Consider the following 24,273-nt stretch of genomic DNA (forward strand, 5'->3'; position numbering starts at 1 on the left):
CAATATGGTATATAGGAATGAGCATAAGAATGAAGAGATATGAAAAGGAAATAGATATTAGGTTGTATCCCTAAATGTGTATTAATGGCCATAAATTTTGAATGTGAAAAGGGAAAATTATCAAACAAGGTGCAATTAACATGATTTAGAATATCAACTTCTAGAATGCAGTAAATTAATAACAATGATAATATTATAACTAACATTTATATAGTGCATACTATCTTCCAGGCATTATGCTAAGTGCTTTACAATCACCTCATTTGATCTTCACAAAAATCATAGAAGATAAGTGTTATTATTATCCTCATTTTACAGATGAGGAACTGAGGCAAACTGATGTTAAGTAGTGTTTCTAGGACCACACAACTAGAGTCTGAAACTGGATTTAACCTCAAATCTTCCTGAATTCAGACCAGGTGATCCTACTGGGCCTCCTAGCTGCCTTTTATCTGCTTCCTATAATAGCAATTAAATTACGTGTGAACAAGATATTAACCAACTGGATTTTATCCTTAATATTGCTAATATTATTGTCCAATTCTTTGTGAGCCTGTATGGGGTAAAGATATTTGAGTGGTTTGCCATTTCCTTCTCTAGTGGATTAAGACAAACAGAAGTGACTTGCCCAAGGTCACATAAATTGTGAGTGTCTGACACTAGATTTAAATTTAGATCTTCCTAACTCAAAACTGAGTGCTCAATCCACTGGGCCATGTAACTGCCTCCTTAGCTGATGGGCAAAATGAGACCTGGAATGGGGGTTAGGGAACTGGAGTGATTTCAAAATAATTAACAGGAATAAAAGACAAAAAAATCAAACAAACCAGAAAAAAACAAAACAGTTCCTGCCCTCAAGGAATTTAAAGTCTAATGGGTGTGAGGGAAGGGGGAAATGAAGATAGCATACACAGGAGTAAGGAAATAAGAAAGTATAAACACAATAATGCAAAGTAATTTCTAGAGGAAAAGAATACATAGTTTTGGGGATTAAGAAATGCCTCATGTAGAATATGGCACCTGAGATTTGCTTTTAAGCAAGTGATTGGTTCTAGAAGGCAGAAATGAGGAGTAAGTGTGTTCTATCCATGGGCAAAGTTACAGAGATGGGAGATGGGATATCATTTATCAGTGACCACTAACAAACTAGTTTTAAAAATAATGGAGAGTATTTAATATGAAATAAGATGAGACAGGTTGGTTGGAGACAAATTGTGTATTTAAAGATATAACTTCAATAAGTACATGAAATGTAGCTTTTTAATATAAACTAAAGTTTATTTCTAAAATTACCTTGTCTAACCTTCTTAGAGTCATCTGTTCACCACAATATATTCAAATTGTGGGAAAATATGGGACCCCCTCAAAAGCTGATTGAAGTTTTCTGAAGAACAATTAATGTCTGGGAGGTGAATTTCAGCTGGGAGAAGGGTGCTTATTAATGGCTCCTTTCCTACCCCCTCCCCAGCAATCAGGATCACATGATGAGAGATACCCAGGGCTGGTTACAGTAGGGGAGGAGTTTAGAGGACTGCCCCTTTGACTATACTGCATTCCAATTTGCTAGCATTTGGCACCAGTGTCTTGGGGCACAGATCATGGCTGGGGAAGAAGGGAGGAACCAGCCAGATTGAGATAAAATGGCTCCCGAGTCCCATGCTCTCCGCCATTTCCATTAGGGAGCTGGGCCATTGGCACTCGAATGTATAAATAAAGACCTTTGATACTTCTCCAACACTGAGTCCCAGAAATTTTTAAATGGGGTTTCTCACAAAAATAATTCAATTTATTCCATATTGACAACATGGTAGACAATGCTTGCTACTGAGGCAGACACACAGATGAAATAGATATGGTTCCTAACACTCACTCCTTCTTACCAAAGGTAGAAGCAGGTTTCTTTTGGAACATTTAGCATAAAACACATATGTAAATGACAAACATATCAATGGGATAAGAGTAACTTCTCTCTCCTAGAGATCTGTAAAATTTCCTTAGTGGTTGAAATAGACTTTCTGAGCTGGCAGTTGAAAACATGAGTGGCCTATACTCAATATTTCAGAGGAGGAACTCAATACTTCTCTTATATGAAATAATCAACCTCAAATGATTTCATGGTGGCAAAATCATTCTCAGTCATTTATTCATATACTAATGACAACTATGACACAGTTTGTAACACTTCTTATGGCTAAAGTTAAATGCACGTGATGTTGTATTTAATGTGATTATGAGGTGATGCTTTATTATTATTATTATTATTATTATTTTGCTTTCAAATAATGGGAATGAACAGACTTTGAATTATTATTTTAGGTGCTCTGTGGTAAATTCCATTTTGCCCTACCCTAGTTATGTCTTTTGGTGTAAAACATATACAAATCACAAAATCTCAGAGTTGGGAGAAATATTGGAGGACATCTAGTACAATCTGTATCTGAATAAAAATCTACTTAAAAGCTCACATAAAAGAAACAAGAAAAAGCTTGTGGAGGGAAGGAGAAGAGGGGGAAGGAGTGGGGAAGAGAGTGAATCTTACTATCATCAGAAGTGGCTCAAAGAGGGAATAACATACATACTAAAGTTGGTAGAATAATACATTCTTACCTGAGGGAAAGTGGAAGGGGAAGGAGATAGGGGTGGGGGGGGCGGTGAGAGGAAGGAAGGGCATATAGGGAGAGTGAGTAGTAAAAAAAAAACACTTTCAAGGAACGTGAAGATGTTCTGCATCACTACACATGTATGAAATATTGAATTGCTTGATTTCATAGGGAGACTTGAAGAGGGAAGGAGGAAGGAAATTTAGAACACAGAATTTGCTCAAAGACATTAATCTCATTAGATTTGGCTCAAGGAGGGAATAACATACACACCCAATTGGGAGGAGTAATCTATCTAACCCTACAGCAAAGTAGGAGAGGAACAGAATAAGGAAGTAGGAGAGGAAGAATAAGGGTGAAAGAAGGGAGGGCAGAACAAGGGAGGAGGAAGTCAGAAGCAAAACACTTTTGAGGAGAAATAAGGTAAAAGAAGATAAAAAATAGAGTAAATATCATGAGAAGAGAAGAGGATGGAGAGAAATAGTTATGATGATTGACTATAATGGCAAAATGTATGTTACCTACTTTGCTGGGCTATTGTGAAGAAAATTCTTTGTCAAGTTTAATGGTTATGATAAAAAGGATGCTATTAGAAAAACCTGGAAAGACCTACATGAACTGAAGCAGAGTGAAATATACTGTATAAAAAATAACAGCAATAGTGTAAGATGATCTTCTGGGAAGGACATGGTTATTTCAGAAATGAAATTATCCAATATAACTCTGAAGGACTTATGAAAATTGCAATCCATCTACAGAGAAAGAACTTATGGTATCTGAAAACAGATTGAAGTATTTTTTTTGATAGTTCCTTAATCTGAAGTTTTGGTTTTGTCTGTTTGTCACAACTTGGCTACTCATAGATAACTTATATTGAATTGCTTGAGTTGTTGGAGGTGGAGGGTGGGAAGGAAGAGAGGAAGAGAAGTTGGAATACAAAGTTTTTAAAAAATTGATGTCAAAATTTGTTTTTACATGTAATTTGGAAAATAAGATTCTAAACAGAAAAAAATTATCTCTTTAAAAACATAGACAAAAGTGGTGATTTGTTGAAGAAGATTTCATTGCAGGATATGAAAACTAACTTCCTGAGATAGGCCACTATACTTCCAAGTAATTATTAGAAAGTCTTTCCCTAGTTGAGGGGATGCCCATCAATTGGGGAATGGCTGGACAAGTTGTGGTATATGAATACAATAGAATACTATTGTGCTGTAAGAAATGATGAGCAGGAAGAGTTCAGAGAAACCTGGAGGGTCTTACGTGAGCTGATGATGAGTGAGATGAGCAGAACCAGAACATTGTACACAGTATCATCAAAATTGAGTGCTGACCTACTGTGATGGACTATATTCTTCTCACCAATGCAATGGTACAGAAGAGTTCCAGGGAACTCATGATAGAAGAGGATCTCCAAATCCAAGAAAAAAAAAGAAAGAAAGAACTGTGGAGTATAGATGCTGATTGAACCATATTATTTCTTTTGTTTTGGGTGCTGTTGTTTTTTTTTTTCTATTTTGAGGTTTTGCATCACTGCTCTGATTCTTTCTCTTGTAACAGGATTAATGCAGAAATAGGATTAATGTTATTATGTGTATATATATGTGTGTGTGTATATATATATATATATATATATATGTATATGTATAGAGATATATAGATATAACCTATATCAGATTACCTGCTGTCTAGGGGAGGGGGGAGGGAGGGAGAAAAATCTGAAATTGTAAAGCATGTATAAACAAAAGTTGAGAACTATCTTTACATGTAATGGAAAAAATAAAATACCTCATACAGAAAGTCTTTCCCTACTTTCAACCTAAATCTGCCTCTCTTTAACTTATTCCCATTGCTCCTAGTTCTGCCTTCTGGGACCCAGCAGAATTAGTTTAATCATTAGTTTGAAGGTTACGTAGAAAATGTGTGTTCTGGTCATAGTTATATATGAGACTAATGTTGGTAGAAACTGATTATAAAAAAGTTCATTATTAGAATATTATGAGGAGAAAAATAAAAGTTTTCATATATTTGAAACAGCAGTGAAGAAAACTTCATTATCATTAATTATTAAGCAATCACTCCCCTCTTTAGGTCTCATTTTCCAATCTGTTAAATGAATTTCAACTGAAAAACCATCCTTTCTAGCTATAATATTCAAAGTGGTTATGAATTTATGATTCTGAATCTTCTCTGAACTTTTCCTATGATTCCTCATTGCAACATGGAGAAGTGATACCGGGTTTCTAAAGGCACAAAATCTGGTAGGCCAATTCAATTTAAAAAAAAATATATATATATATATATATATATATATATATATATATATATATATATATATATATATATAAATCCCAAGATGGCTCTGGCAAAGCTTTCCTATTGGAAGACCAGGACAGTTAAGTTTGAAGGAGTTCAACCCAGCCTTAGAAGAGAATGAGAGTACTACTAACCTGTTGAGAAAGATTCTGCTCTACCATGAAAAAAAAGTATGTGAGTTAACATCAGGAAGTGACCTTTCTGGGGTTTCAAAGGTGAGATCAACATCAGGAAGTGAGTCCTGTCAATCAGTGTTACCAGCAAATTACCTTGGAGCTGTTTGTGTGGATGGCCCTGTTTCTGGTTTCACAGGAGACTTCTGGGAGAAGCCACTTAGGAGCTAGGTCCTTTCATTTCTGGACTTTGGCATGGTGGGGGACTTCACATGGGCTGCTAGGAAAGGAAGGTTTTTTTTTTTTTCCTCTGGCTATACCAAATAGATCTAAACTAGGATTTCCCATACTATAAGGAATCTGTTCTCAATCTCTCTCTCTCTCTTTTCACTAACTTCTAATGCACTTTAATAAATACTTAAAAGGCTAAACTCTTGATAGAGCTTCTAATTTAAGGCAACCACTCATTAGATTTTAGACATCACAGCTAGAATTTTAAGCCCTTACATTGGGGGAGAATAGAGATTTTGTTAAAAACCATAGCATCTTAAAAATATCTCCATGGAGTAGCTGGAAGCTGTTTTGGTGAAATGAGTACCCACACTTATTGAATCAGTCATTTTTTGAAATATAAAACATTATTCTCAAATAATTGCTCCTAAGAACAAATAATTTTGGAAGACCCTGAATATGAACATAGGAGATATTCCAAAAAGCAGACTGTTAAAAAAATATCCTAAAATAATTTGTTGGAGTATTTCCATTTATCATAGTAACAATGTATTCTGACTAACTGACTAATGTTATTTTATATTTATATATTGCCATTCTGGTCTATTCATTCATCTGACAAACATTTATTAAATTCCTGTAACATGCAAGGTGCTGAGCTAAACTCTGTATGTACAAATACATAACCAAATCAAACCAAACCAAAAGCAACAACAACAACAAAGGTTTCCTCTCCTGAAGTAGCTTACCTTTCATAGATGGGAAGTGGGGGCACTTTATATAAACAAATAACTAAATCCAAAATGCATACAATTACAAAGAAATTTTGATAGGTGATAAGAATGGCAAGCTAACCACTTGGGATGTCAGAAAAGGGGTGGTAGAGGAGTTGGTACTTGGGTACTTGCTCTGAACCTTAAAGGGAGCTGAAGATTCTAAAAAGGTAGAAGTAGATGTGAGGGAGAGCTTTCCAAACATGAGGGAAAACTTATATAAGGAATTGTAGATAGGAGATGGCATGATATGCCCAAGGAACAAGCCAATAGGCCACTGTACAGAAGTTTTTTTTTTTTTCTTTCTCTTTTCTTCTTTTCCTTTTTAATCCCACTCCAAGGTTGATTTTTTTTTTTTTAATCTGCCTTCAAGATCGGTTAAAGAAAAGAAAAAAAAAAGACTGATTCCTCTCTTGTGGTACATAAGATTGGGAAGGAAAAACTGAAATAAAAGAGATTTCCTCCTCTGAAAAGATTTAATAGTAATCATTGTTGTAAAAGAACATTTTTTAAAAGTACAAAACAAAGGGCTTTCAAAGTAGTCGAAGGCTAATGTAAAGTGATATATTTCAGACGGGAGAATATGGTGTAATTTACTCCTGTCACTGCTGCCTGTTTATTGTGTTTGTCTGGTTGGCCCGGCAACCAGCTCATGCCATTTCACTCATTTTATAACATTCCTATAAATGTTAGGTAGGGCCTGGATTTATTATATACTGTCAACACCTAAAATGGAACGCAGTGCTTAATGTAGTTTATTTGGCTGTGTGCCTTCCCCTCCTTTAAAAAACAAATCTCATATATATGTGTGATTTTGTGTGTGTGTATGTATGTGTGTGTGTGTATGCGCATACATGTATGTAAAGGTTAAAAAAAAAGTATTGCAAAATTTCCAAAAGAAAAGTAGCTGGAGCAGAATTGAAGTTGGGTGGCACAAGTTTATGTCAAAGGAACATTTGAGCTAGGAAGCTTCTGCCATAGTGGTGTTGGGTGGGAAGTTCTGACTCACATTATTTGTGACTTTGGTTTGGAGGGACAGAGGGCTGGGAGGCATGTTTATTGGTGTGTTTATCATCCCCCAAAGAAGCCAGATGACCCAATTACCTCTGTCCAGAAAGGCCTCCACCAAGTCATCAAAGGATGAATCATAAGACCTATTAGAACTTGGACTGACTTCTTTCCTTCTTATTAACATACTTTTTTTTTTTTCATGTGTCTACACTATGACAAGGCAGACTTGATGGAGGCCCAAGGGTTGTGATCCCAGAGAGGCTATTTTTTTGGATAGAACCAACCAAACTGACATATACTATTTAGCTAGCAGGAGCACTAAGGTGAAACAGATTGAGAAAGTAAAAGTGGTTCAGAAATATTAAGGGGAAACATGATCCTCTAGCCAAAGCCAATGGCGGCAGACTCTGCAGAGCAGTAATGAAAATCACAGACGGGTATTTTTGCTTTTTTGTGAATGGTCAAGTACATGTAGAATAAGTCTCCTATTCATTCAATATCTCTCAGGAAAGGAGGTTTGGCCATGACATAGAGTGGACTTTTGTTCATGTCTTTGCATGAACAAATACCTGAGCAAGTCATTGAATCCTGATATCTCCTGGCTCACTGGTATCTGCAAATATTATCCAGTTTATACCCTTGTCACCAGGTAAGACTCAACTAAAACATTTGAGACTGACAATTATCTAGGCTATATCCAATGATCTTTTTGCTATTATAACATGCTGTGAATAGATGTTTGATTCTACAACATGCAAAATTCTCTTCTAATAATACTCATGATTTTTTTTATATATCTGTTATAATTCATGCAAATTAAAATTCATTTTCTCTTTACACAAGACCCTTTGAAATAATTAGAATCTTTTCTGCTCACATCCAGCTGAAAATTATAATGGATCACCACCATAGGAACACTATATTAAGGCATATGGGGAGATACTAATGAAATTTCTTGTTTTGTTTTGTTTTTGTTTTTTGTTTTTTTTTGCAGGGCAATGAGGTTTAAGTGACTTGCCCAGGGTCACACACCTAGTAAGTGTCAAGTGTCTGAGGTTGGATTTGAACTCAGGTACTCCTGAATCCAGAGCCTATGCTTTATCCACTGCTCCACCCAGCTGCTCCCTGAAATTTCTTAAAGCAATAAGAGACAGGGTATGGTGCAATGGTTAGGGAACTCTTCCAGAAGAATGTTGGCCAGTCAAGTACAAATACTATTCTTTTTTCCATTTTCTTTTTATATCCCCTACTCCTCAGGATGGAGAAGTTGAATAATAACTCTTTATGGATTTGGATTGGATTGTTTTTGTATTTGTTTTAAGTCTAGGCTCAGACTTTTACTTAGCTCTCTGATGTTGGGAAATGTATTTTAATAATAATAACAATTACCATAACAATAATAATAATAACAATAATCTTTTGAAATTATATAATGCTTTAAAATTTGCAAAGCAATTTAAAAATGTTATCTCCTTTGATCCTCCCAATGCTGGGAGTTAGGCAAAATTATTATCCCATTTTACAGTTGAGGAAACTGCAACTGAGAAATATTTAGCAAGTTCCTCAGGATCACCCAGCTAGTATGTGTCAGTGGAAAGATTTGAGCTCAGGTTTTTCTGACTCATCCCAGTGTCCAATACACTATGCGTTACATCTTCTAACTTCTCTGAGACATAATTTCATCATTTGTAAAATGAAAGCAATAATACTTGAACTACCAACCTCTTGGGGTCATTGTGCAGAAAAGATTTTGGAGGCTTGAAAGCACTATATGAAGGTGAGCTAATAGAAGAAGTTTTAAATGTGGCTGCCTTGTTGACATAATCACTACTTGGAAAGTGGAAAAAATACCCAGTTTGTTATAGTAAATAGAGTAAATATAATTTTTAAAAGATTAATAATAATAATATACTTTTGAATTCATATAATGTCTTAAATTTTGCAAACCAATTTGTATATGTTATTTCATTTGATCCTCCCCATCCTGAAAGTTAGGTAAAATTATTATCTCATTTTATAGATGAAGAAACTGTGACTGAGAGATATTAAGCAAGTTCCTCAGGATCACCTAGTAGTACACTGTCAGTGCAAAGATTTTATTTTATATTTATGGTTAAAGAGAGCTGTCAGATTAGTTATTTTATTTGATCTTCACAACAGCTCTGGGAGTTAAGTATCGTAGAGTTAAGATGAAATGAGATAATAGTTGTAAAGTACTTAGCACAATGCCCAGCACATAGTAAGCATTATATAAATGTTAGTTGTTATTATTGTTGTTTTTGTTATATGGATTTTGTCCTCATTTGACATTTTAAGAAACTGAAACTAAATATATTAAAGTACTTTGTGCAAAATTATATATCTTTCATTATTGTTATTGAGTCATTTCAATCATGTCCAACCGTGATCCCTTTTTAGTGCTGTTTTTTCTTTTTGTTTTTTGGCAAAGATACTGGCATGGTTCGCCATTTCCTTTTCCAACTCTTTTACAAATGAGAAAACTGAGATAAAAAAGTGTTAAGTGACTTGCCCAGGGTCACACAGCTAGTAAGTGTCCATATTTAAACTGATAAAGATGATTCTTTTATATTACAAGCTTAGTCCTCTATCCACTGTGTCACCTAATTGTCTGATATCACACATTTACTTTATGATAAAACCAAGATATCTTCCCAGATCCTATGAGTACCATTGCCATTACATGAAATTAACTCACTGGTGTTTTTCCTGCCATTAACACAGAATGTGATTCAATTATCTTCTTTGGCCTATAATTAGTTTCCTGAGTCCTTAAATGAAATAATAATTCATCAGTTGTCAAAGTGTAGTCCAGAGACCCTATAAAAGGGGTCTTTGAGGTCAAACTATGTTCATGATAATACCAAGAAGCCTTCATTTCTAATATGGTAAATATCAGGACCTATAGCCCATAGAAACAAAAGCTCTTTGGGATTCTCAAGAATTTTTAAGAATCAAAGGGATCTTGAAACCAAAATTTTTCAGAAACATTGGTATATCTATCATACCTGATGTTGAGACCCTTAGGCTATATCTACATAATACATAGATTAAAACAAAGTTATTTTCGTTATTATTTTTTCTGTTTTCTTTCTCCTACAAAATGTACCATTATCAATAGCAGCATCATAGGAGCTAACATTTATATAGCCCTTTCCCTGTGCCTAGTGATTTACAAATATTATCTAATTTATTTCTCACCACAATCCTGGAAGGTAGGTACTGATATTTGCCCTACTTTAAATATGAAAAAAAAAAACAAAGGCAAACAGGTTAAGTGACTTGACCAGGGTCACACAGCTAGTAAATGTCTACAGGCAGATATGAACTTCCTTGCTCCAGGTCCCACACTAGGTAGTATACATTGTACTACCTAGCAGCCTAAGTAACTAGTTTGATGAAAATGTTTGGAGATATGACCGGTTATTTGATTGTATTGGCCAAATCATGGAGTTATTTTAGAATAAAAGAGATAAATACAGAAAAGAAGCATATTATATATTCATAAAGCCTGGGTTCAAGACCCACCTCTGACAGCCATGGCCTGTATGACCCTGGCATGACACAATCTCTCAATGCTTTAGGCAGTTCTTTAGGACTAAAATTCTAGAGGAAGTACTAATCTTCATTAATAGAAAGAAAGTGGCACAGTGGATAAAGCACTGGCCCTGGATTCAGGAGGACCTGAATTCAAATCTGGCCTCAGACTCTTAACACTTACTAGCTGTGTGAGCTTGGTCAAGTCAGTTAACCCTCATTACCCCACAAAAAAGAAAGAAAGAAAGAAAGAAAGAAAGAAAGAAAGAAAGAAAGAAAGAAAGAAAGAAAGAAAGAAAGAAAGAAAGGGAGATAGAAAGAAAAAAGTTCCTTTTAGGGTCCCCTTTACAAAGGGACAGCTAGGCAGCACAGTGGAGAGAGTAGTCGACCTGGAGTCAAGAAGACACAAGTTCAAATTCATGCTCACTGACCCCAAATTTTTGACCCAGGGCAAGTCACTTTAACTCTGTTTGCTTAGCTCAGTTTGCTCAAGAATAAAATGGTTTCAAATTCAGGCTCAGTGACCCTAGTTGTGTGATCCTGGGCAAGTCACTTAACCTCTGTATGCCTAGCTCAGTTACTTCAACTATAAAAGGGGATAAAAATGGCACCTGTCTCTCAAAATAGTTTTTAGGGTCAAATGAAATAATATTTTAAAAGCATTTAGCATAGTGCCTGCCAGAAAGGAGGCGATCAATAAATACTTCTTTCCTTTCTTCCTATACTAATTAGTGAAACATAGTTTATATAAAAAATAGTAAAGGCCTAAAAATAATTGAATTATTCAATTGGATGACTGCCTGCCAATTGAATGAGGAACTGAGAAAATAGCTTTATTATTAAAGGCATTATATATCATAAATATCTATGTAAACAATAATATTGCATTTTTCTCTTAGTATTTTATTGATTTATCCCCAATTATAAGTAAAACAATTTTTTTTTTCGTGAGGCAATTGGGGTTAAGTGACTTGCCCAGGGTCACACAGCTAGTAAGTGTTAAGTGTCTGATGCCAGATTTGAACTCAGGTCCTCCTGAATTCAAGGCAGGTGCTCTATCCACTGTGCCACCTAGCTGCCCCAGTAAAACAATTTTTAACATTTATTTTTAAATCTTTGAGTTCCAAATTCTCTCCATTCTTTCTCCCAACCATCTCATTGAGAAGACAAGAAATGTGATATAGGTTATACATGTATAGTCATGCAAAACATATTTCCATATTAGTCACTTTATGAAAGAAAACATAGACCAAAACCAACAAACAGAAAACACAAAAAACCCCACCTCAAGCAAAATTAAGCAAGTGAAAAAAAAAGAGTATGCTTCAATTTGTATTCAGACACCATCAGTTCTTTCTCTGTAGATGGATAGCAATGTTTCATCAAAAGTCCTTCAGAGTTGTCTTGGATATTTGTATTGCTGATCATAGCTGTCAGTTACAACTCATCGGCTGAAATATTGGTGTTACCATGCACACAATACATTTCACTTTGCATCCGCTGATGTAAATCTTTACAGGTTTTCTTAATAGCATTCTACTCATCATTTCCTATAGCACAATAGTATTCCATCACAATCACATGCCACAAATTGTTCAGCCATTCCCCAATTGATTGGGCATTCCCTCAATTCATTGCCACAGAAAAGAGCTGCTATAAATATTTTTGTGTCTATATGTCCTTTCCCCTTTTGTTTTTTATCTCTTTTTAGATAGAGACCTAGTAGTGATATTGTTAGGTCAAAGAGTATGCATCGTTTTATCACCCTTTGGATATAGTTTTAAATTGCTCTACAGATTGGTTGAATCTGTTCACAGCTCCATCCACACTACATTAATGTCTCATTTCCCCATGTCTCCTCCAGCATTTGTCACTTTTTTTCTGGCCTATTAGCCAATCTAATATGTATAAGGTAGTACCTAATACTTTTCATTTGCATTTCTCCATTCAATAGTAATTTAGTGCATTTTTATATGGCTATAGATAGCTTTGATTACTTCATTTGAAATCTATTCATATCTTTTGGTCATTTATCAGTTGGAGAATGGCTCTTATCATTTATAAATTTGACTCAGTTCTCTATATGCTTGAGAAATGGGGCCATTATTAGGTAAAATTACTTCAAAATTTTTTTCACAATTAATATTGCTAAATATATTTCCCTCCATCACACCCCACCCTCTGTATATTCTATTTTCTCTCTCTTTTTACTCTGTCCCTCTTCTAAAGGATTTTGCTTTTGACTACCCCTTCCCCTAATCTGCCTTCATCCATCTCTTATCCCCTCAACCTCCTAATTTTCTATAGGGTAAGATAGATTTCTATACCCAATTGAGTATGTATGTTAGTCCCTCTTTGAACCAATTATGATGAGAATGAGACTTACTCACCCTGTCCACCTCCCTAATCTTCCTATCCCCTGTAAAAGCTTTTACATGCTTCTTTTATTTGAGATAATTTAACCCATTCTACCCTTCCCTTTCTCTTTCTCCCATTGCAGTCCTTTGATATGTCTTAATTTATTTTGGATATCACCTCTTCATATTCAATTTATACCTGCCCCCTCTATCTATATATACTCCTTCTAACTGATGTAATAATGGGAAAATTTTATGAGTTACAAGTATCATCTTCCCATTTCAGAATACAAACAGTTTAAACTTATTAATTCCCTTGTGATTTCCCTTTCCTGTTTACTTTTTTATGTTCCTCTTGAGTCTTGCATTTGAAAATTAAATTTTCTTTTCAGCTCTAGTCATTTCACCAGAAATTCTTGAAAGTTCTCTATTTCAGTGAATATCCATTTTCTCCCTGAAGGAATATAATCAGTCTTGCTGGGTAGGTGATGCTTTTGTTTGTAAACATCCCTCCTTTGCTATTTGGAATATCATATCCCAAACCCTCCAGTCCTTTAATGTAGAAGTTGCTAAATCTTGTGTTATTTTGACTGTGGCCCTACAATATTTGAATTATTACTTTCTGGCTGCTTGTAATGTTTTCTCCTTGACCTGGGAGCTCTGATATTTGACTATTGTCAGGGCCACATTATAATATTCCTAGGAGGTTTTTATTTTGGGATCTCTTTCAGGATGTGATCTACAGTTTCTTTCAATTTCTATTTTGCTATCAAGTTCTAGAATATCAGGGCAGTTTGCCTTGATAATCCCTAGAAAATGATATGTAGGCTGTTTTTTGTTCATGTGTTTCAGTAGTTCAATAATTTTCAAATTATCTCTCCTGGATCTAGTTTCGAGGTTAGTTGTTGTTCCATTGAGCTATTTCACAAAATCTTCTTATTCTTTTCTTTTTAAAATTCATTTGGTTTTGGTTTACTATTTCTTGTTTTCTCATGAAATCATTAGCTTCCATTTGCTCAATTTACATTTTAAAGGAATTATTATTATTTTTTTTTTCAGTGAGATTTTGTACCTCCTTTTCCATTTGGCCAATTCATCTTTTCAAGTCATTATTGTCCTCATTGGCTTTATGTACCTCTTTTACCAATTGAACTAGTTAATTTTTTTGTTGTTTGTTTTTGTTGTTTGTTTTTTTCAGGGCAATGAGTGTTAAGTGACTTGCCCAGGGTCACAGAGATAGTAAGCGTCAAGTGTCTGAGGCGGGATTTGAATTCAGGTCCTATTGGTAAAATAATGGAATTTGGCAGATACCCAGGTATTCGACTTGATTGACTTAGTAGTATTTGAATTGTGAATGAGAAACTACTAAGTACCCACTTAAAGATGATTGGATTTTAGTTATGCAACATAACATGCATTTTTACCATCATATTGTCTTTGGTGAAATTGATATGAGATTTATGAATTATAGAAATTTATCATTTCAGAGACTAATTACTCTTACAATGAGCTTGATGCAGGAGGAGAAGCAGGTACATGTAAGATGCCCTTATATAGGCTGAACGACCAGCCAAATACATTCTGGTTTTATCACAGACACATTACTAAATTTGGCTTTGATCCAGACACATGGTGGTAAGAAGTGTTATAGATTGCATAACTGCCTCAACTCTGTATTGCATATGGGTATAACTATCCTCCAAAAGGGGGGAATGTAATATGGCATATATGTCAAGTTTAAATATGAGTTATATTTTGAAGAACTTTCATTTTAATTTGATCATTCATAATGTGATACTAAGGATTAGTGAAAATCCAGCAGTTCAACAGCTAAAGAAGTAAGAGAGTCAAGAGACAACCAGAGTCCATACCAGAGTCCAATTTCCCTTATGACGTCTCAACACTCAAAGAAGACAAGACTTCAAAGAATTTAAATGAACAGTTTTGTTTTTATCCTTCTCTTATTATATACACCATCTGTATTATGTATTCTCTGAAGAGGCCCGCCCTCTGTAGACATTGTCAAAGCACTGATCCATGAGGGACTGCCCCTCTGGACAAAATTTCCCCTTTCTCCCTTTCCTATATTGTTATTAACACATTGTTTGTTAGCATAGGGTATTATATTCTGTTAGTTTTTACTGTTTCATCAAGGAAAGACTCCGTGTTCCTCAAAGAAACAAAGGAGTGAATGTGGTAAAATAATTCAATTTGGCAGAGGCCCAGGGGTCAGACTTGATTAATTTAGTAGTGTTTGAATTGGGTGTGAATGAGAAACTACTAAGAACTCACTTAAGATGACTAGATTTTGAGCCAGACATGGCCCACCCTGTTAAACCTAGTTTAAACTTGGCCAACCCTGAGAAGGAGTGTCCTCAGAGGCTGTGGGCTGCATCATCAACAGGGAACCAGTCTCAGCTATATAACTTGAAGGACATCCCCTTTGGGGGAGGGAGAAAATGGTAGAAAAAGGGACCTTGAACAGGAAGTGGGTCTCTCTCCCTATCTGGCCCTAGAGGAGCTTTCAGAGTGGACTGGAGACTGGCTGCACAACTGACTCCCAAAGAAATTAGAGAACCCTGGTGGTGAGTTAATAAAATCCAGTTCTTTGAAATAGCTGAGCCAAAAATGAGTTTGGGGATTATATAGGCCTTTGCTAGAGTTAGGGAGATTATCCATTTTCCTCTTTTCCTGTTCCCTTGTCATTGGCTTAATTATTCATGGCTGGTGCTTTATCCATTGTGCCACTTAACTGCCCCTGGCCTAGTCTATTGTTTAAGGTTTTATTTTCTTCAGTATGTTTTGTGTGTGTTTCCTTTGTCAAAATGTTTGCTGTTTTTCATGATTTTTTTTTTGGTTCACTCACTTCTCTTTCCAATTTTTTTTCTAACTCTGTTACTTGATTTTAAAAATCCTTTTTTAATTCTTCCATGGCCTGAGACAAATTCTTATTTTTCTTGGAGGCTTTGGATATAGGTGTTTGTACTTTGTCATCTTCTGAGTGTGTATTTTGATCTTTCTTGTCACCATAGTAACTTTCTATATTCAAAATTTATTTTTTTTGTTTGCTCATTTTCACAACATATTTCTTGACTTCCTTATTGAAATGGAGTTCTGCTTCCAGGATTTAGGATGCAGTATCCCAACTTTCAAGGTTTTTTTTTTTTTTAACAACTGTTTTCAGAAATACTTCTAGGGACCTGTAAGTTTTTAGTTCTTCCAAAGTGATATGATATTAGGAGAGACGTTTTTATTATTCTCCTGGCCTACAAGCAACCACAAGCAATCTCTTCTGCCTGGAACAGTGAGGGGAGTGCCTGCTCCATTATAGCCCCAAGTTCTCAAGTGCTAGTGCTCCTCCTTTCCCTGGAACTGCCACCTAGGATTGAGACCCAGATCTTAGTATGAGCAAAGCAACAGAGTGTTGCCCCAGTACCAGCAAAGAGAACCCTGTAATCTTGACCCCGTTAACATCTGTACATTGAGATTTCTGCAAGAAGCCACTGCCACTATTGCTTCATTCACTCGGAAAACCTGCTTCTGGCTTGTTTAAACCTGTTCTATGCTGTCACAGCCTGCACAGGACTGTGCTACACTCTCACCCAGGTGCAATAGATCCCTCCTGATGAACTTTTAAGTTGTCTTTGGCTGGAGAATTATTTCACTCTATCTTTTTGTGGGTTCTGTCATCCCAGGGATTATTTTTTATGCAGTTATTTAAAGGTGTTTGGAAGGATTTGGGGGAAAGCTCTGGGAGACACTGAATTTTTTCTATCCTTGCATAATTGTTTAACATAGTAAAGAGACTTCATTTTTCCCCAGTCTAATTTATACTGATTCTTTTCACTATATGGAATAGAAACATTCCTGAAAGATGCAACCAAAAATGAATTTCCATTTTTCTGATCCCAATTTTTCATTAAGAAAATTCCCTTCTTTCCATTCCCAGCTTACTGTACTCTGATCAGTAAATCCAAGGAGGAGATGGTTTCAGGAGAAAAAAAATCAAGTCATTTCATAGATAATACCAAGGTCCCATGAAGCAGAACATTGTTGATCTAATACGAGTCTAATCCTTATTATTCTTCATGTCTAAATATCTAGGAAGCCCTCCAATCAGGAAAGTGAGATCAAAGGAGTTCCTTATGTGCAAAAAACTAGGACAAAGGTTTACTTCAATTGGAGGTTTTCTTTAAAAAAAATAAGTCCATGCTCTGTAGTTTCATCAAGTTGATTGGGGAAACACCCATTTGATCAAGGTGTCTCCTCGCATTATCCCTCCTTCACTACTATTTTCTATCATTTTTAATATTGATTGTTCAGCAAGATACTTTTTCTTGAGGAATAAGCTTCAATCTATTTACCATCAAATTGATAACCAGTTTTTCCCAAGTGTATTTTAGGAACAGGGACTACTTTCCCCAGTTTATATTTTCTATGTTTAGTGTTTAATCTTTTTTGTATATTTGGTTGATTTATATTTTTCTATCCCTTTTCACTTATTTCATCTGAGGCAAAGTAGATCGAGGATAATATGCCCTTAGAGTATTCCATTGCATCTTTAAAGGTAGTTATCATATCTAATTCTAGGTCTTTTCTTCATCAAACTAAATATGTCCTTCTCTTTCAGCTCATCCTCATATGGCATTATCTCCATGGCCTTCTCAATCCTGATTGTCCTTTGGGAATGCTTCCATTTATCACTCTCTATCCTAATATGTCGTATGAAAAACTAAATCCAATCTTCCAAATATGATTTGACAATAACAGACTTTCATATTCATTATGTTATTAATATTATCTCAATATGGTCAAGGCAATCTGAGTATTGATTTCCATATCATATTGTGGACATACAAAGCTTATAATCCACCAAGGCCCTAGATCCAGTTTCCCCCTATTAATTGCTATATAGGCATGCCTCCTCTATTCTATTGTCAAGTTTTGGTTGTTTTTAAATATAAGTTTTAGTCTTCATATTTATCCTTAATAAATTTTATTTTATTAGATTTGGACCATCATTTCAAATGGCAATTCTCCTTTAAATCCAAACTATATCATCCAGTATGTTAACTTTCCCCAAATTTCCTGATATCTTTATATGTGATAAGTACATCTTCTAAGTATTCCTTAATCCAAGACATTACTAAAGGATGTTGTATAGTACAGAGCCAAAAATAAATCTGAGTGTTTCCAATAAAGCCCTCCTCCTACCCTGACATAGAAGCATTAATCACTCCTCTTTGGATTTGATCATTCAAACAGGCCTGAAACCACTGAACTGTTATAACATCTGGACCATATCTCTCCATCCTGTCCACGATCATAGCATAAGAGACTTTGGGAAATGCTTAGCTGAAATCCAAGCATAATATATATGGAAGTTTTTTTAACCTATTAGTCTAGTTGTTATTGATTGTTGTTTCCCCTTCTAAATGCTCAACTCCCACTATTTTAAGACCATAACCTTGAATTTTGCTGGAAATAAAAGTCAAATATTTAAACTCCCTTTTTCTCATTTTTTGGAAAATGTGGGATGATTATCCTCTAGGCTTAAGGTAGGTATCTCATTCACCAAAATCTTAAAGAGATCACTTGAAAGAGCAGCTCAGCAATTCTATCTACTAAGTCTTTTAGTACTCAGGTAGATGATGATATATTGTTACTTTCCTATCATTTCCTCAACTTTCTTTGGTTTTGGTTCCATTTCAAACCTTCATATTTATTTTCAGATCACAGATCATCCTAATTGGAAAAGAAAAGAGAAGCACCTTCAGCCTTTGCAATATCACCAGTTAAAACTATCCAATCCATTTTATAGAGGTAAAAAAAAAATAAAAACAAAATTCATCTGAAAGAACAAGCCATTAATGAACTCCCTAAGAAAAAAAAATTTCCAGGGCCAGATGGGTTTTCAAGTGAATTCTAGCAAACATTTAAAGAGCAATTAATTAAAATTCTATACAAATTATTTGGAAAAATAGGTGAAAATGAGTACTACCAAATTCCTTTTATGACACAAACATCGTATTCATACCAAAACCAGGCAGAGCCAAAAGAGAAAAAAAAATTATAGACCAATTTCCTTGATGAATATTGATGCAAAAATCTTAAATAAGATATTAGCAAGGAGATTACAGCAAGTGCTCACCAGGATAATACACTATCACCAGGTGGGAATTATACCAGAAATGCAGGACTGGTTCAACATTAGGAAAACTATCAAGATAAGCAACCACATCAGTGAGAAAACTAGCCAAAATCATATGATTATCTCAATAGTTGCAGAGAAAGCTTTTGACAAAATATAGCACCCATTACTAATAAAAACACTAGAGAGCATAGGAATAAGTGGAGCTTTCCTTAAAATAATAAGCAGTATCTACCTAAAACCATCAGCAAATATTATAAGTAATGGGGATAAGTTAGAGGCTTTCCTGATAATATCAGGGGTGAAACAGGGATGTCCATTATCACCTCTATTATTTAATGAACTAGAAATGCTAGCTTTAGCAATAAAAGAAGAAAAAGGAATTAAAGGAATTATAATAGGCAAGGAAGAAACAAAACTTTCACTCTTTGCAGATGATAGGATGGTATACTTAGAGAATCCTGGAGAATCAACTAAAAAACTACTTGAAACAATTAACAACTTCAGCAAAGTTGAAGGATATAAAATAAATCCACATAAATCATCAGCATTTCTACACATGACCAAAAAGGCCAGCAGAAGTAGATAGAAAGAGAAATTCCATTTAAAGTAAACTTATACAGTATAAAATACTTGGGTGTCTACTTGCCAAGACAAAGCCAGGAACTATATGAGCACAATTACATAACACTTTTAACATGAATCAAATCAGGTCTAAATAATTGGAAAAATATCAATTGCTCATTGAGAGGCCAAAATAATATAGTAAAAAATGACAATTCTAGTTAATTAATTAAATTTAATTAATTTACTTGATTAGTGCCATACTAATCAGACTACTTAAAAATTATTTTATAGAGCCAGAAAAAATTATAACAAAATTCATCTGGAAGAACAAAATATCAAGAGAACTATTAAAAAAAATGCACAGGAAGGTGGGCTAGCTGTACCAAATCTGAAACTTTGCTATAAAGTGGCAGTCAGCAAAACCATTTGGTACTGGCTAAGAAATAGAGTGGAGGATCAATGGAATAGCTTAGCCACAGGAGACACAGTAGTAAATGACTTTAGTAATGTACTGTTTTATAAACCCAAAGACTCCAGGTTCTGGGATAGGAACTCAGTATTTGACAAAAACTGCTGGGAAAACTGGCAGAAACTAGACATAAACCAACATCTTACACATTATAGTAAAATAAGGTCAAAATAGGTACATGATTTAGACATAAAAGGTAATAGCATAGGTAAATTAGGAGAGGAAGTAATAGTTTTCCTCTCAGATTTGTGGAAAGGAGAACCATTTATGACCAAATAAGAGATTGAGAATATTATGAAATGCAAAATGGATGATTTTGATTACGTTAAATAAAAAGGGTTTTGAACAAACAGAAGCAATACATCCCAAATTAGGAGGGAGGCAGAAAGCTGGGAAACAATTTTTATATCCAGTATTTTTGATAAAGGCCTCATTTCTAAAATGTAGTGGGAACTAACTCAAATTTATAAAAATCTAAGTCATTCCTCAATTGAGAAATGGTCAAAGGATATGAACAGGCAGGTTTCTGATGAAGAAACCAAAGCTATCTATTCCCATATGAAAAAATGCTCTAAATCACTATTGATTAGAGAAATGCAAATTAAAACAACTCTGAGTTACCACCTGACACCTATCAGATTGGCTAATATGACAAAAAAGGAAAATAATAAATGTTGGAGAAGCTGTGGAAAAATTAGAACACGAATGGATTGTTGGTGGAGCTGAAAACTCATGCAACCATTCTGGAGTGCAATTTGGAATTATGCCCAAAGGGCTATAAAGCTATGCATACCCTTTGACCCAGCAATACCACCATTAGGTCTTTTTCCCAAAAAGATCATAAAAAAAGGAAAAGGACCCACACATACAAAAATATTTATTGCTGCTATTTTTGTGGTGTTAGGAATTGGAAATTGAGGGGATGACCATCAACTGGGGAATGGCTTAACAATTTGTGGTATATTAATGTAATGGCATACTATTGTGCTGTAAGAAATGATGAGCAGGTGGACTTCAAAGAAACCTGGAAGGCATTACGTGAACTGATGCTGAGTGAGATGAGCAGAACCAGGAGAACATTGTACACAGTATCAACAACATTGTGTGTTGATCTACTGTGACAGACTTGACTCTTCTCAGTAATACAATGGTCCAAGATAGTTCCAAAGGACTCATGCTGGAAAATGATCTACAAATCCAGAAAAGAAAAAACCCTATGGAAATCTAGATGCAGATTGAGCCATACTATTTCTGCTTTTTTTTCTTTTTTTTTTGTTTTTCCCTTTTCTTCTGATTCTTCTTTCACAGCACAACTAATGCAGAAATAAGTTTAATGTGATTCTACATATATAAGCTATATCCGATTGTTTGCTTTCTTGGAGAGGGTGGAGAGAGGGAAGGGAGAGAGAAAAATTTGAAACTAGAAATTTTATAAAAACAAATGTTGAAAACTATTTCTACATGTATCTAGAAAATAATAACATGCTTTTATCATAAAAATAATAATAATAAAAAAGGAATTGGGAAAAAAAAAACCTGTCCAATCCATATACAGAATCACTTTTATCTTTTTCTTGGACTACCTCAACTCCAGCATAGTTTGATGTGAACTCTAGTGTTCTTGACATTGTTTTTTATATTCATTCTCACCTCCATGTCCTTGTTTCCATTTGTGGTATTTCATTTAAATATATAAATTGGTCCATGATTTCCCTATAAATCTTTGCATAATATCATTGAATTTCTTTAAATTTAGGGTACACATCAACTCCAATCAAAAGGATCTGGTACTTCCAAACATCTCAAGCTCATATGATAATCTGCCAGTTTAGATGTGATATTTGGTGAGGACATATCTAGGAATGAAAGGTCTACTAAAATTTAAACTGGACAGCTAGCTAGCAGGACAGACACACCTAAGAAGTAAGGGGAGATGAAATTCTATAGCAGAAAGGTCAGTTAGGTGGGGCTACTACCTGACCTAGGAGACAGAGAGAACTCCAAAGGTCAGGACTATCACTCCAAAAGAAAATTGCCCTGACTCTCAGGAAGTTTTCTGCACCCCCAAAAGAAACTGTCCATAGTCAGGTAGTCACCGCCTACATCCCCCCACCATCCATCCTCTATAAAGGCTTTGGCCTCCCACCTGGCTGAAGAGAAATGTGCCTCAGAGAATCATATTGTCACTATGCCATTTTCTCCCCCTGAGGGAAGTCTTTGACTTCCTACTTGGTCATTTTCTCTAGTGCCCAAATAAAACAATATTTTATTCTAATTGGATTGTGTGCAAAGAGGTGTAATTATTTAAAATGCAATACCTAAGAACCCACCACCACATATTTCCCCTGTGACAGAGGCAATCATGCTAGCTCAAGATATTTGGAAGTTCTAGGTCCTTTTCATTGGTGCTGATTAAGTAGTCCAAGGAGATCTCTACTCTTCTTGGAATAACCACCAAAACATTGAACACATGAACAGAGTTGTTATGGCAATACAAATGAGTGGTAAAATGCCTAATTAGTAATTCTGCAAACTACTTAATATTCTTAAGAGAATGAGAGACTAGCCTCCTAATAGAGTTTAATGTGTTAGGTTAAGATATTGAATCCTGTTATATGTTCTTTTAGTGCATACTTTGGGTCTCTTTTGTCCATTAGCCTTTCTTTTGTTTGTAAGAAATAAATAGCTGTCTCATACATAATTGACATTGAACATTGAATACCTTTTCACTCTCTTTTTTGGGGATACCTAGACATAAGCCAAAAACCTAAGCTTTATGTAATTTGCTTCTTGAGTGCCAGAGTAGGGTTTTAATGAAGTGAGGAGTGTGAGAAAAGTGATCCTAACTACTCTTTTAAGAGACCAGGTTTCCCCAGGACTGAGCCCATCATAGAACATATTTGTGTTTGTCCAGAGCTGGGGGAACATTTAGGGAGAAAGATTGGGTACAATGTGCTAGATTCTTGAGTTCAATAGTTGTTTCTTACTGTTAAAATGACAATAATAGTGGTATATGTCAATGAAATAAGGGCTACTCTTTTTAATTGCCTTCTAATTTGCTCCCTGGTTCAGGCTAATTGGAATAATTTTCCTGCAGAAATTTGCAAGGTCTCAGATAATAATTTACTTTGTCTTGCTTAATCTGACCATTAAGGAACAGGCCTATTTCCCTCTCTATTCCTTAAGCTAAGTGCCAGGACTGTCTGATATAGTCAAAAGAAAATGCATTCACACACACATGCACACATGCACACATGCAAACGTAGACACACAAAACCATATAATTGTTGAAGACACAAAATCCTTCCCAGCATGTCAAGGTGGTCATTCTATAATTTTGGAGAAAAAAATAGATAGAGGGATCAGGGACCTCAACTAACATTTAAATATTATTAATTATATTTTTATGATATGTAAAAATTTACTTATTATTGTTATAATATTTTGGAAAGGTACTAAGACCCATTCATTTGGAAATTGTGATAGTTTAGATATAGGATAATTGATTTAGAGGTCAAATTGCCCTTAGATGTCACCTAATCCAGTTCTTTCACAGATGAAGAAACTGATGCTCTGAGGGGTTAAATGACTTATTCATAATTTTATATATATATATATATACATATATATATGTGTGTGTATATATATATATATATATATATATATATATATATAGTAAGCAACAGAGACTGGATTTGAAGCAAGGTTCTGTTACCCTAAATCCTCTGATGTTTCCCCTCTGCCATGATAGTGTAATTTGTGTTTAAGATACCCAGGTATCTTGATCTTTCTGAAAATTTTTGGAACTCTAAAGCAGAAACATCCCTCCAATTTATCCCCTGATATCCCAAAGTGCCTAATAGGGACAAAGGGAAATAAAATTACTTAGGTTCCTTCCTTATTGCAGCTCTGGAAAGTTTTTCTGGTTGTCCCTCAAACTTGAAACTTGTCCTCTGCTCCAACTACTGACCTCCCTAGATTTCTTTTAATCCCAAATAAAATCCTACCTTCTACAACCTGTCTTAATCCCAGGCTTTCCTTTTTTCAACTATTTTCTATTTATCCTGTATATAGCTTACCGTTTATATATGGATTTGGATGCTTTCCTCCTCCCTCCACAATTAGATTAT

The sequence above is a fragment of the Dromiciops gliroides genome, chromosome 4 (genome assembly GCF_019393635.1).
Source record: "Dromiciops gliroides isolate mDroGli1 chromosome 4, mDroGli1.pri, whole genome shotgun sequence".
Lineage (NCBI taxonomy): Eukaryota > Metazoa > Chordata > Mammalia > Microbiotheria > Microbiotheriidae > Dromiciops > Dromiciops gliroides.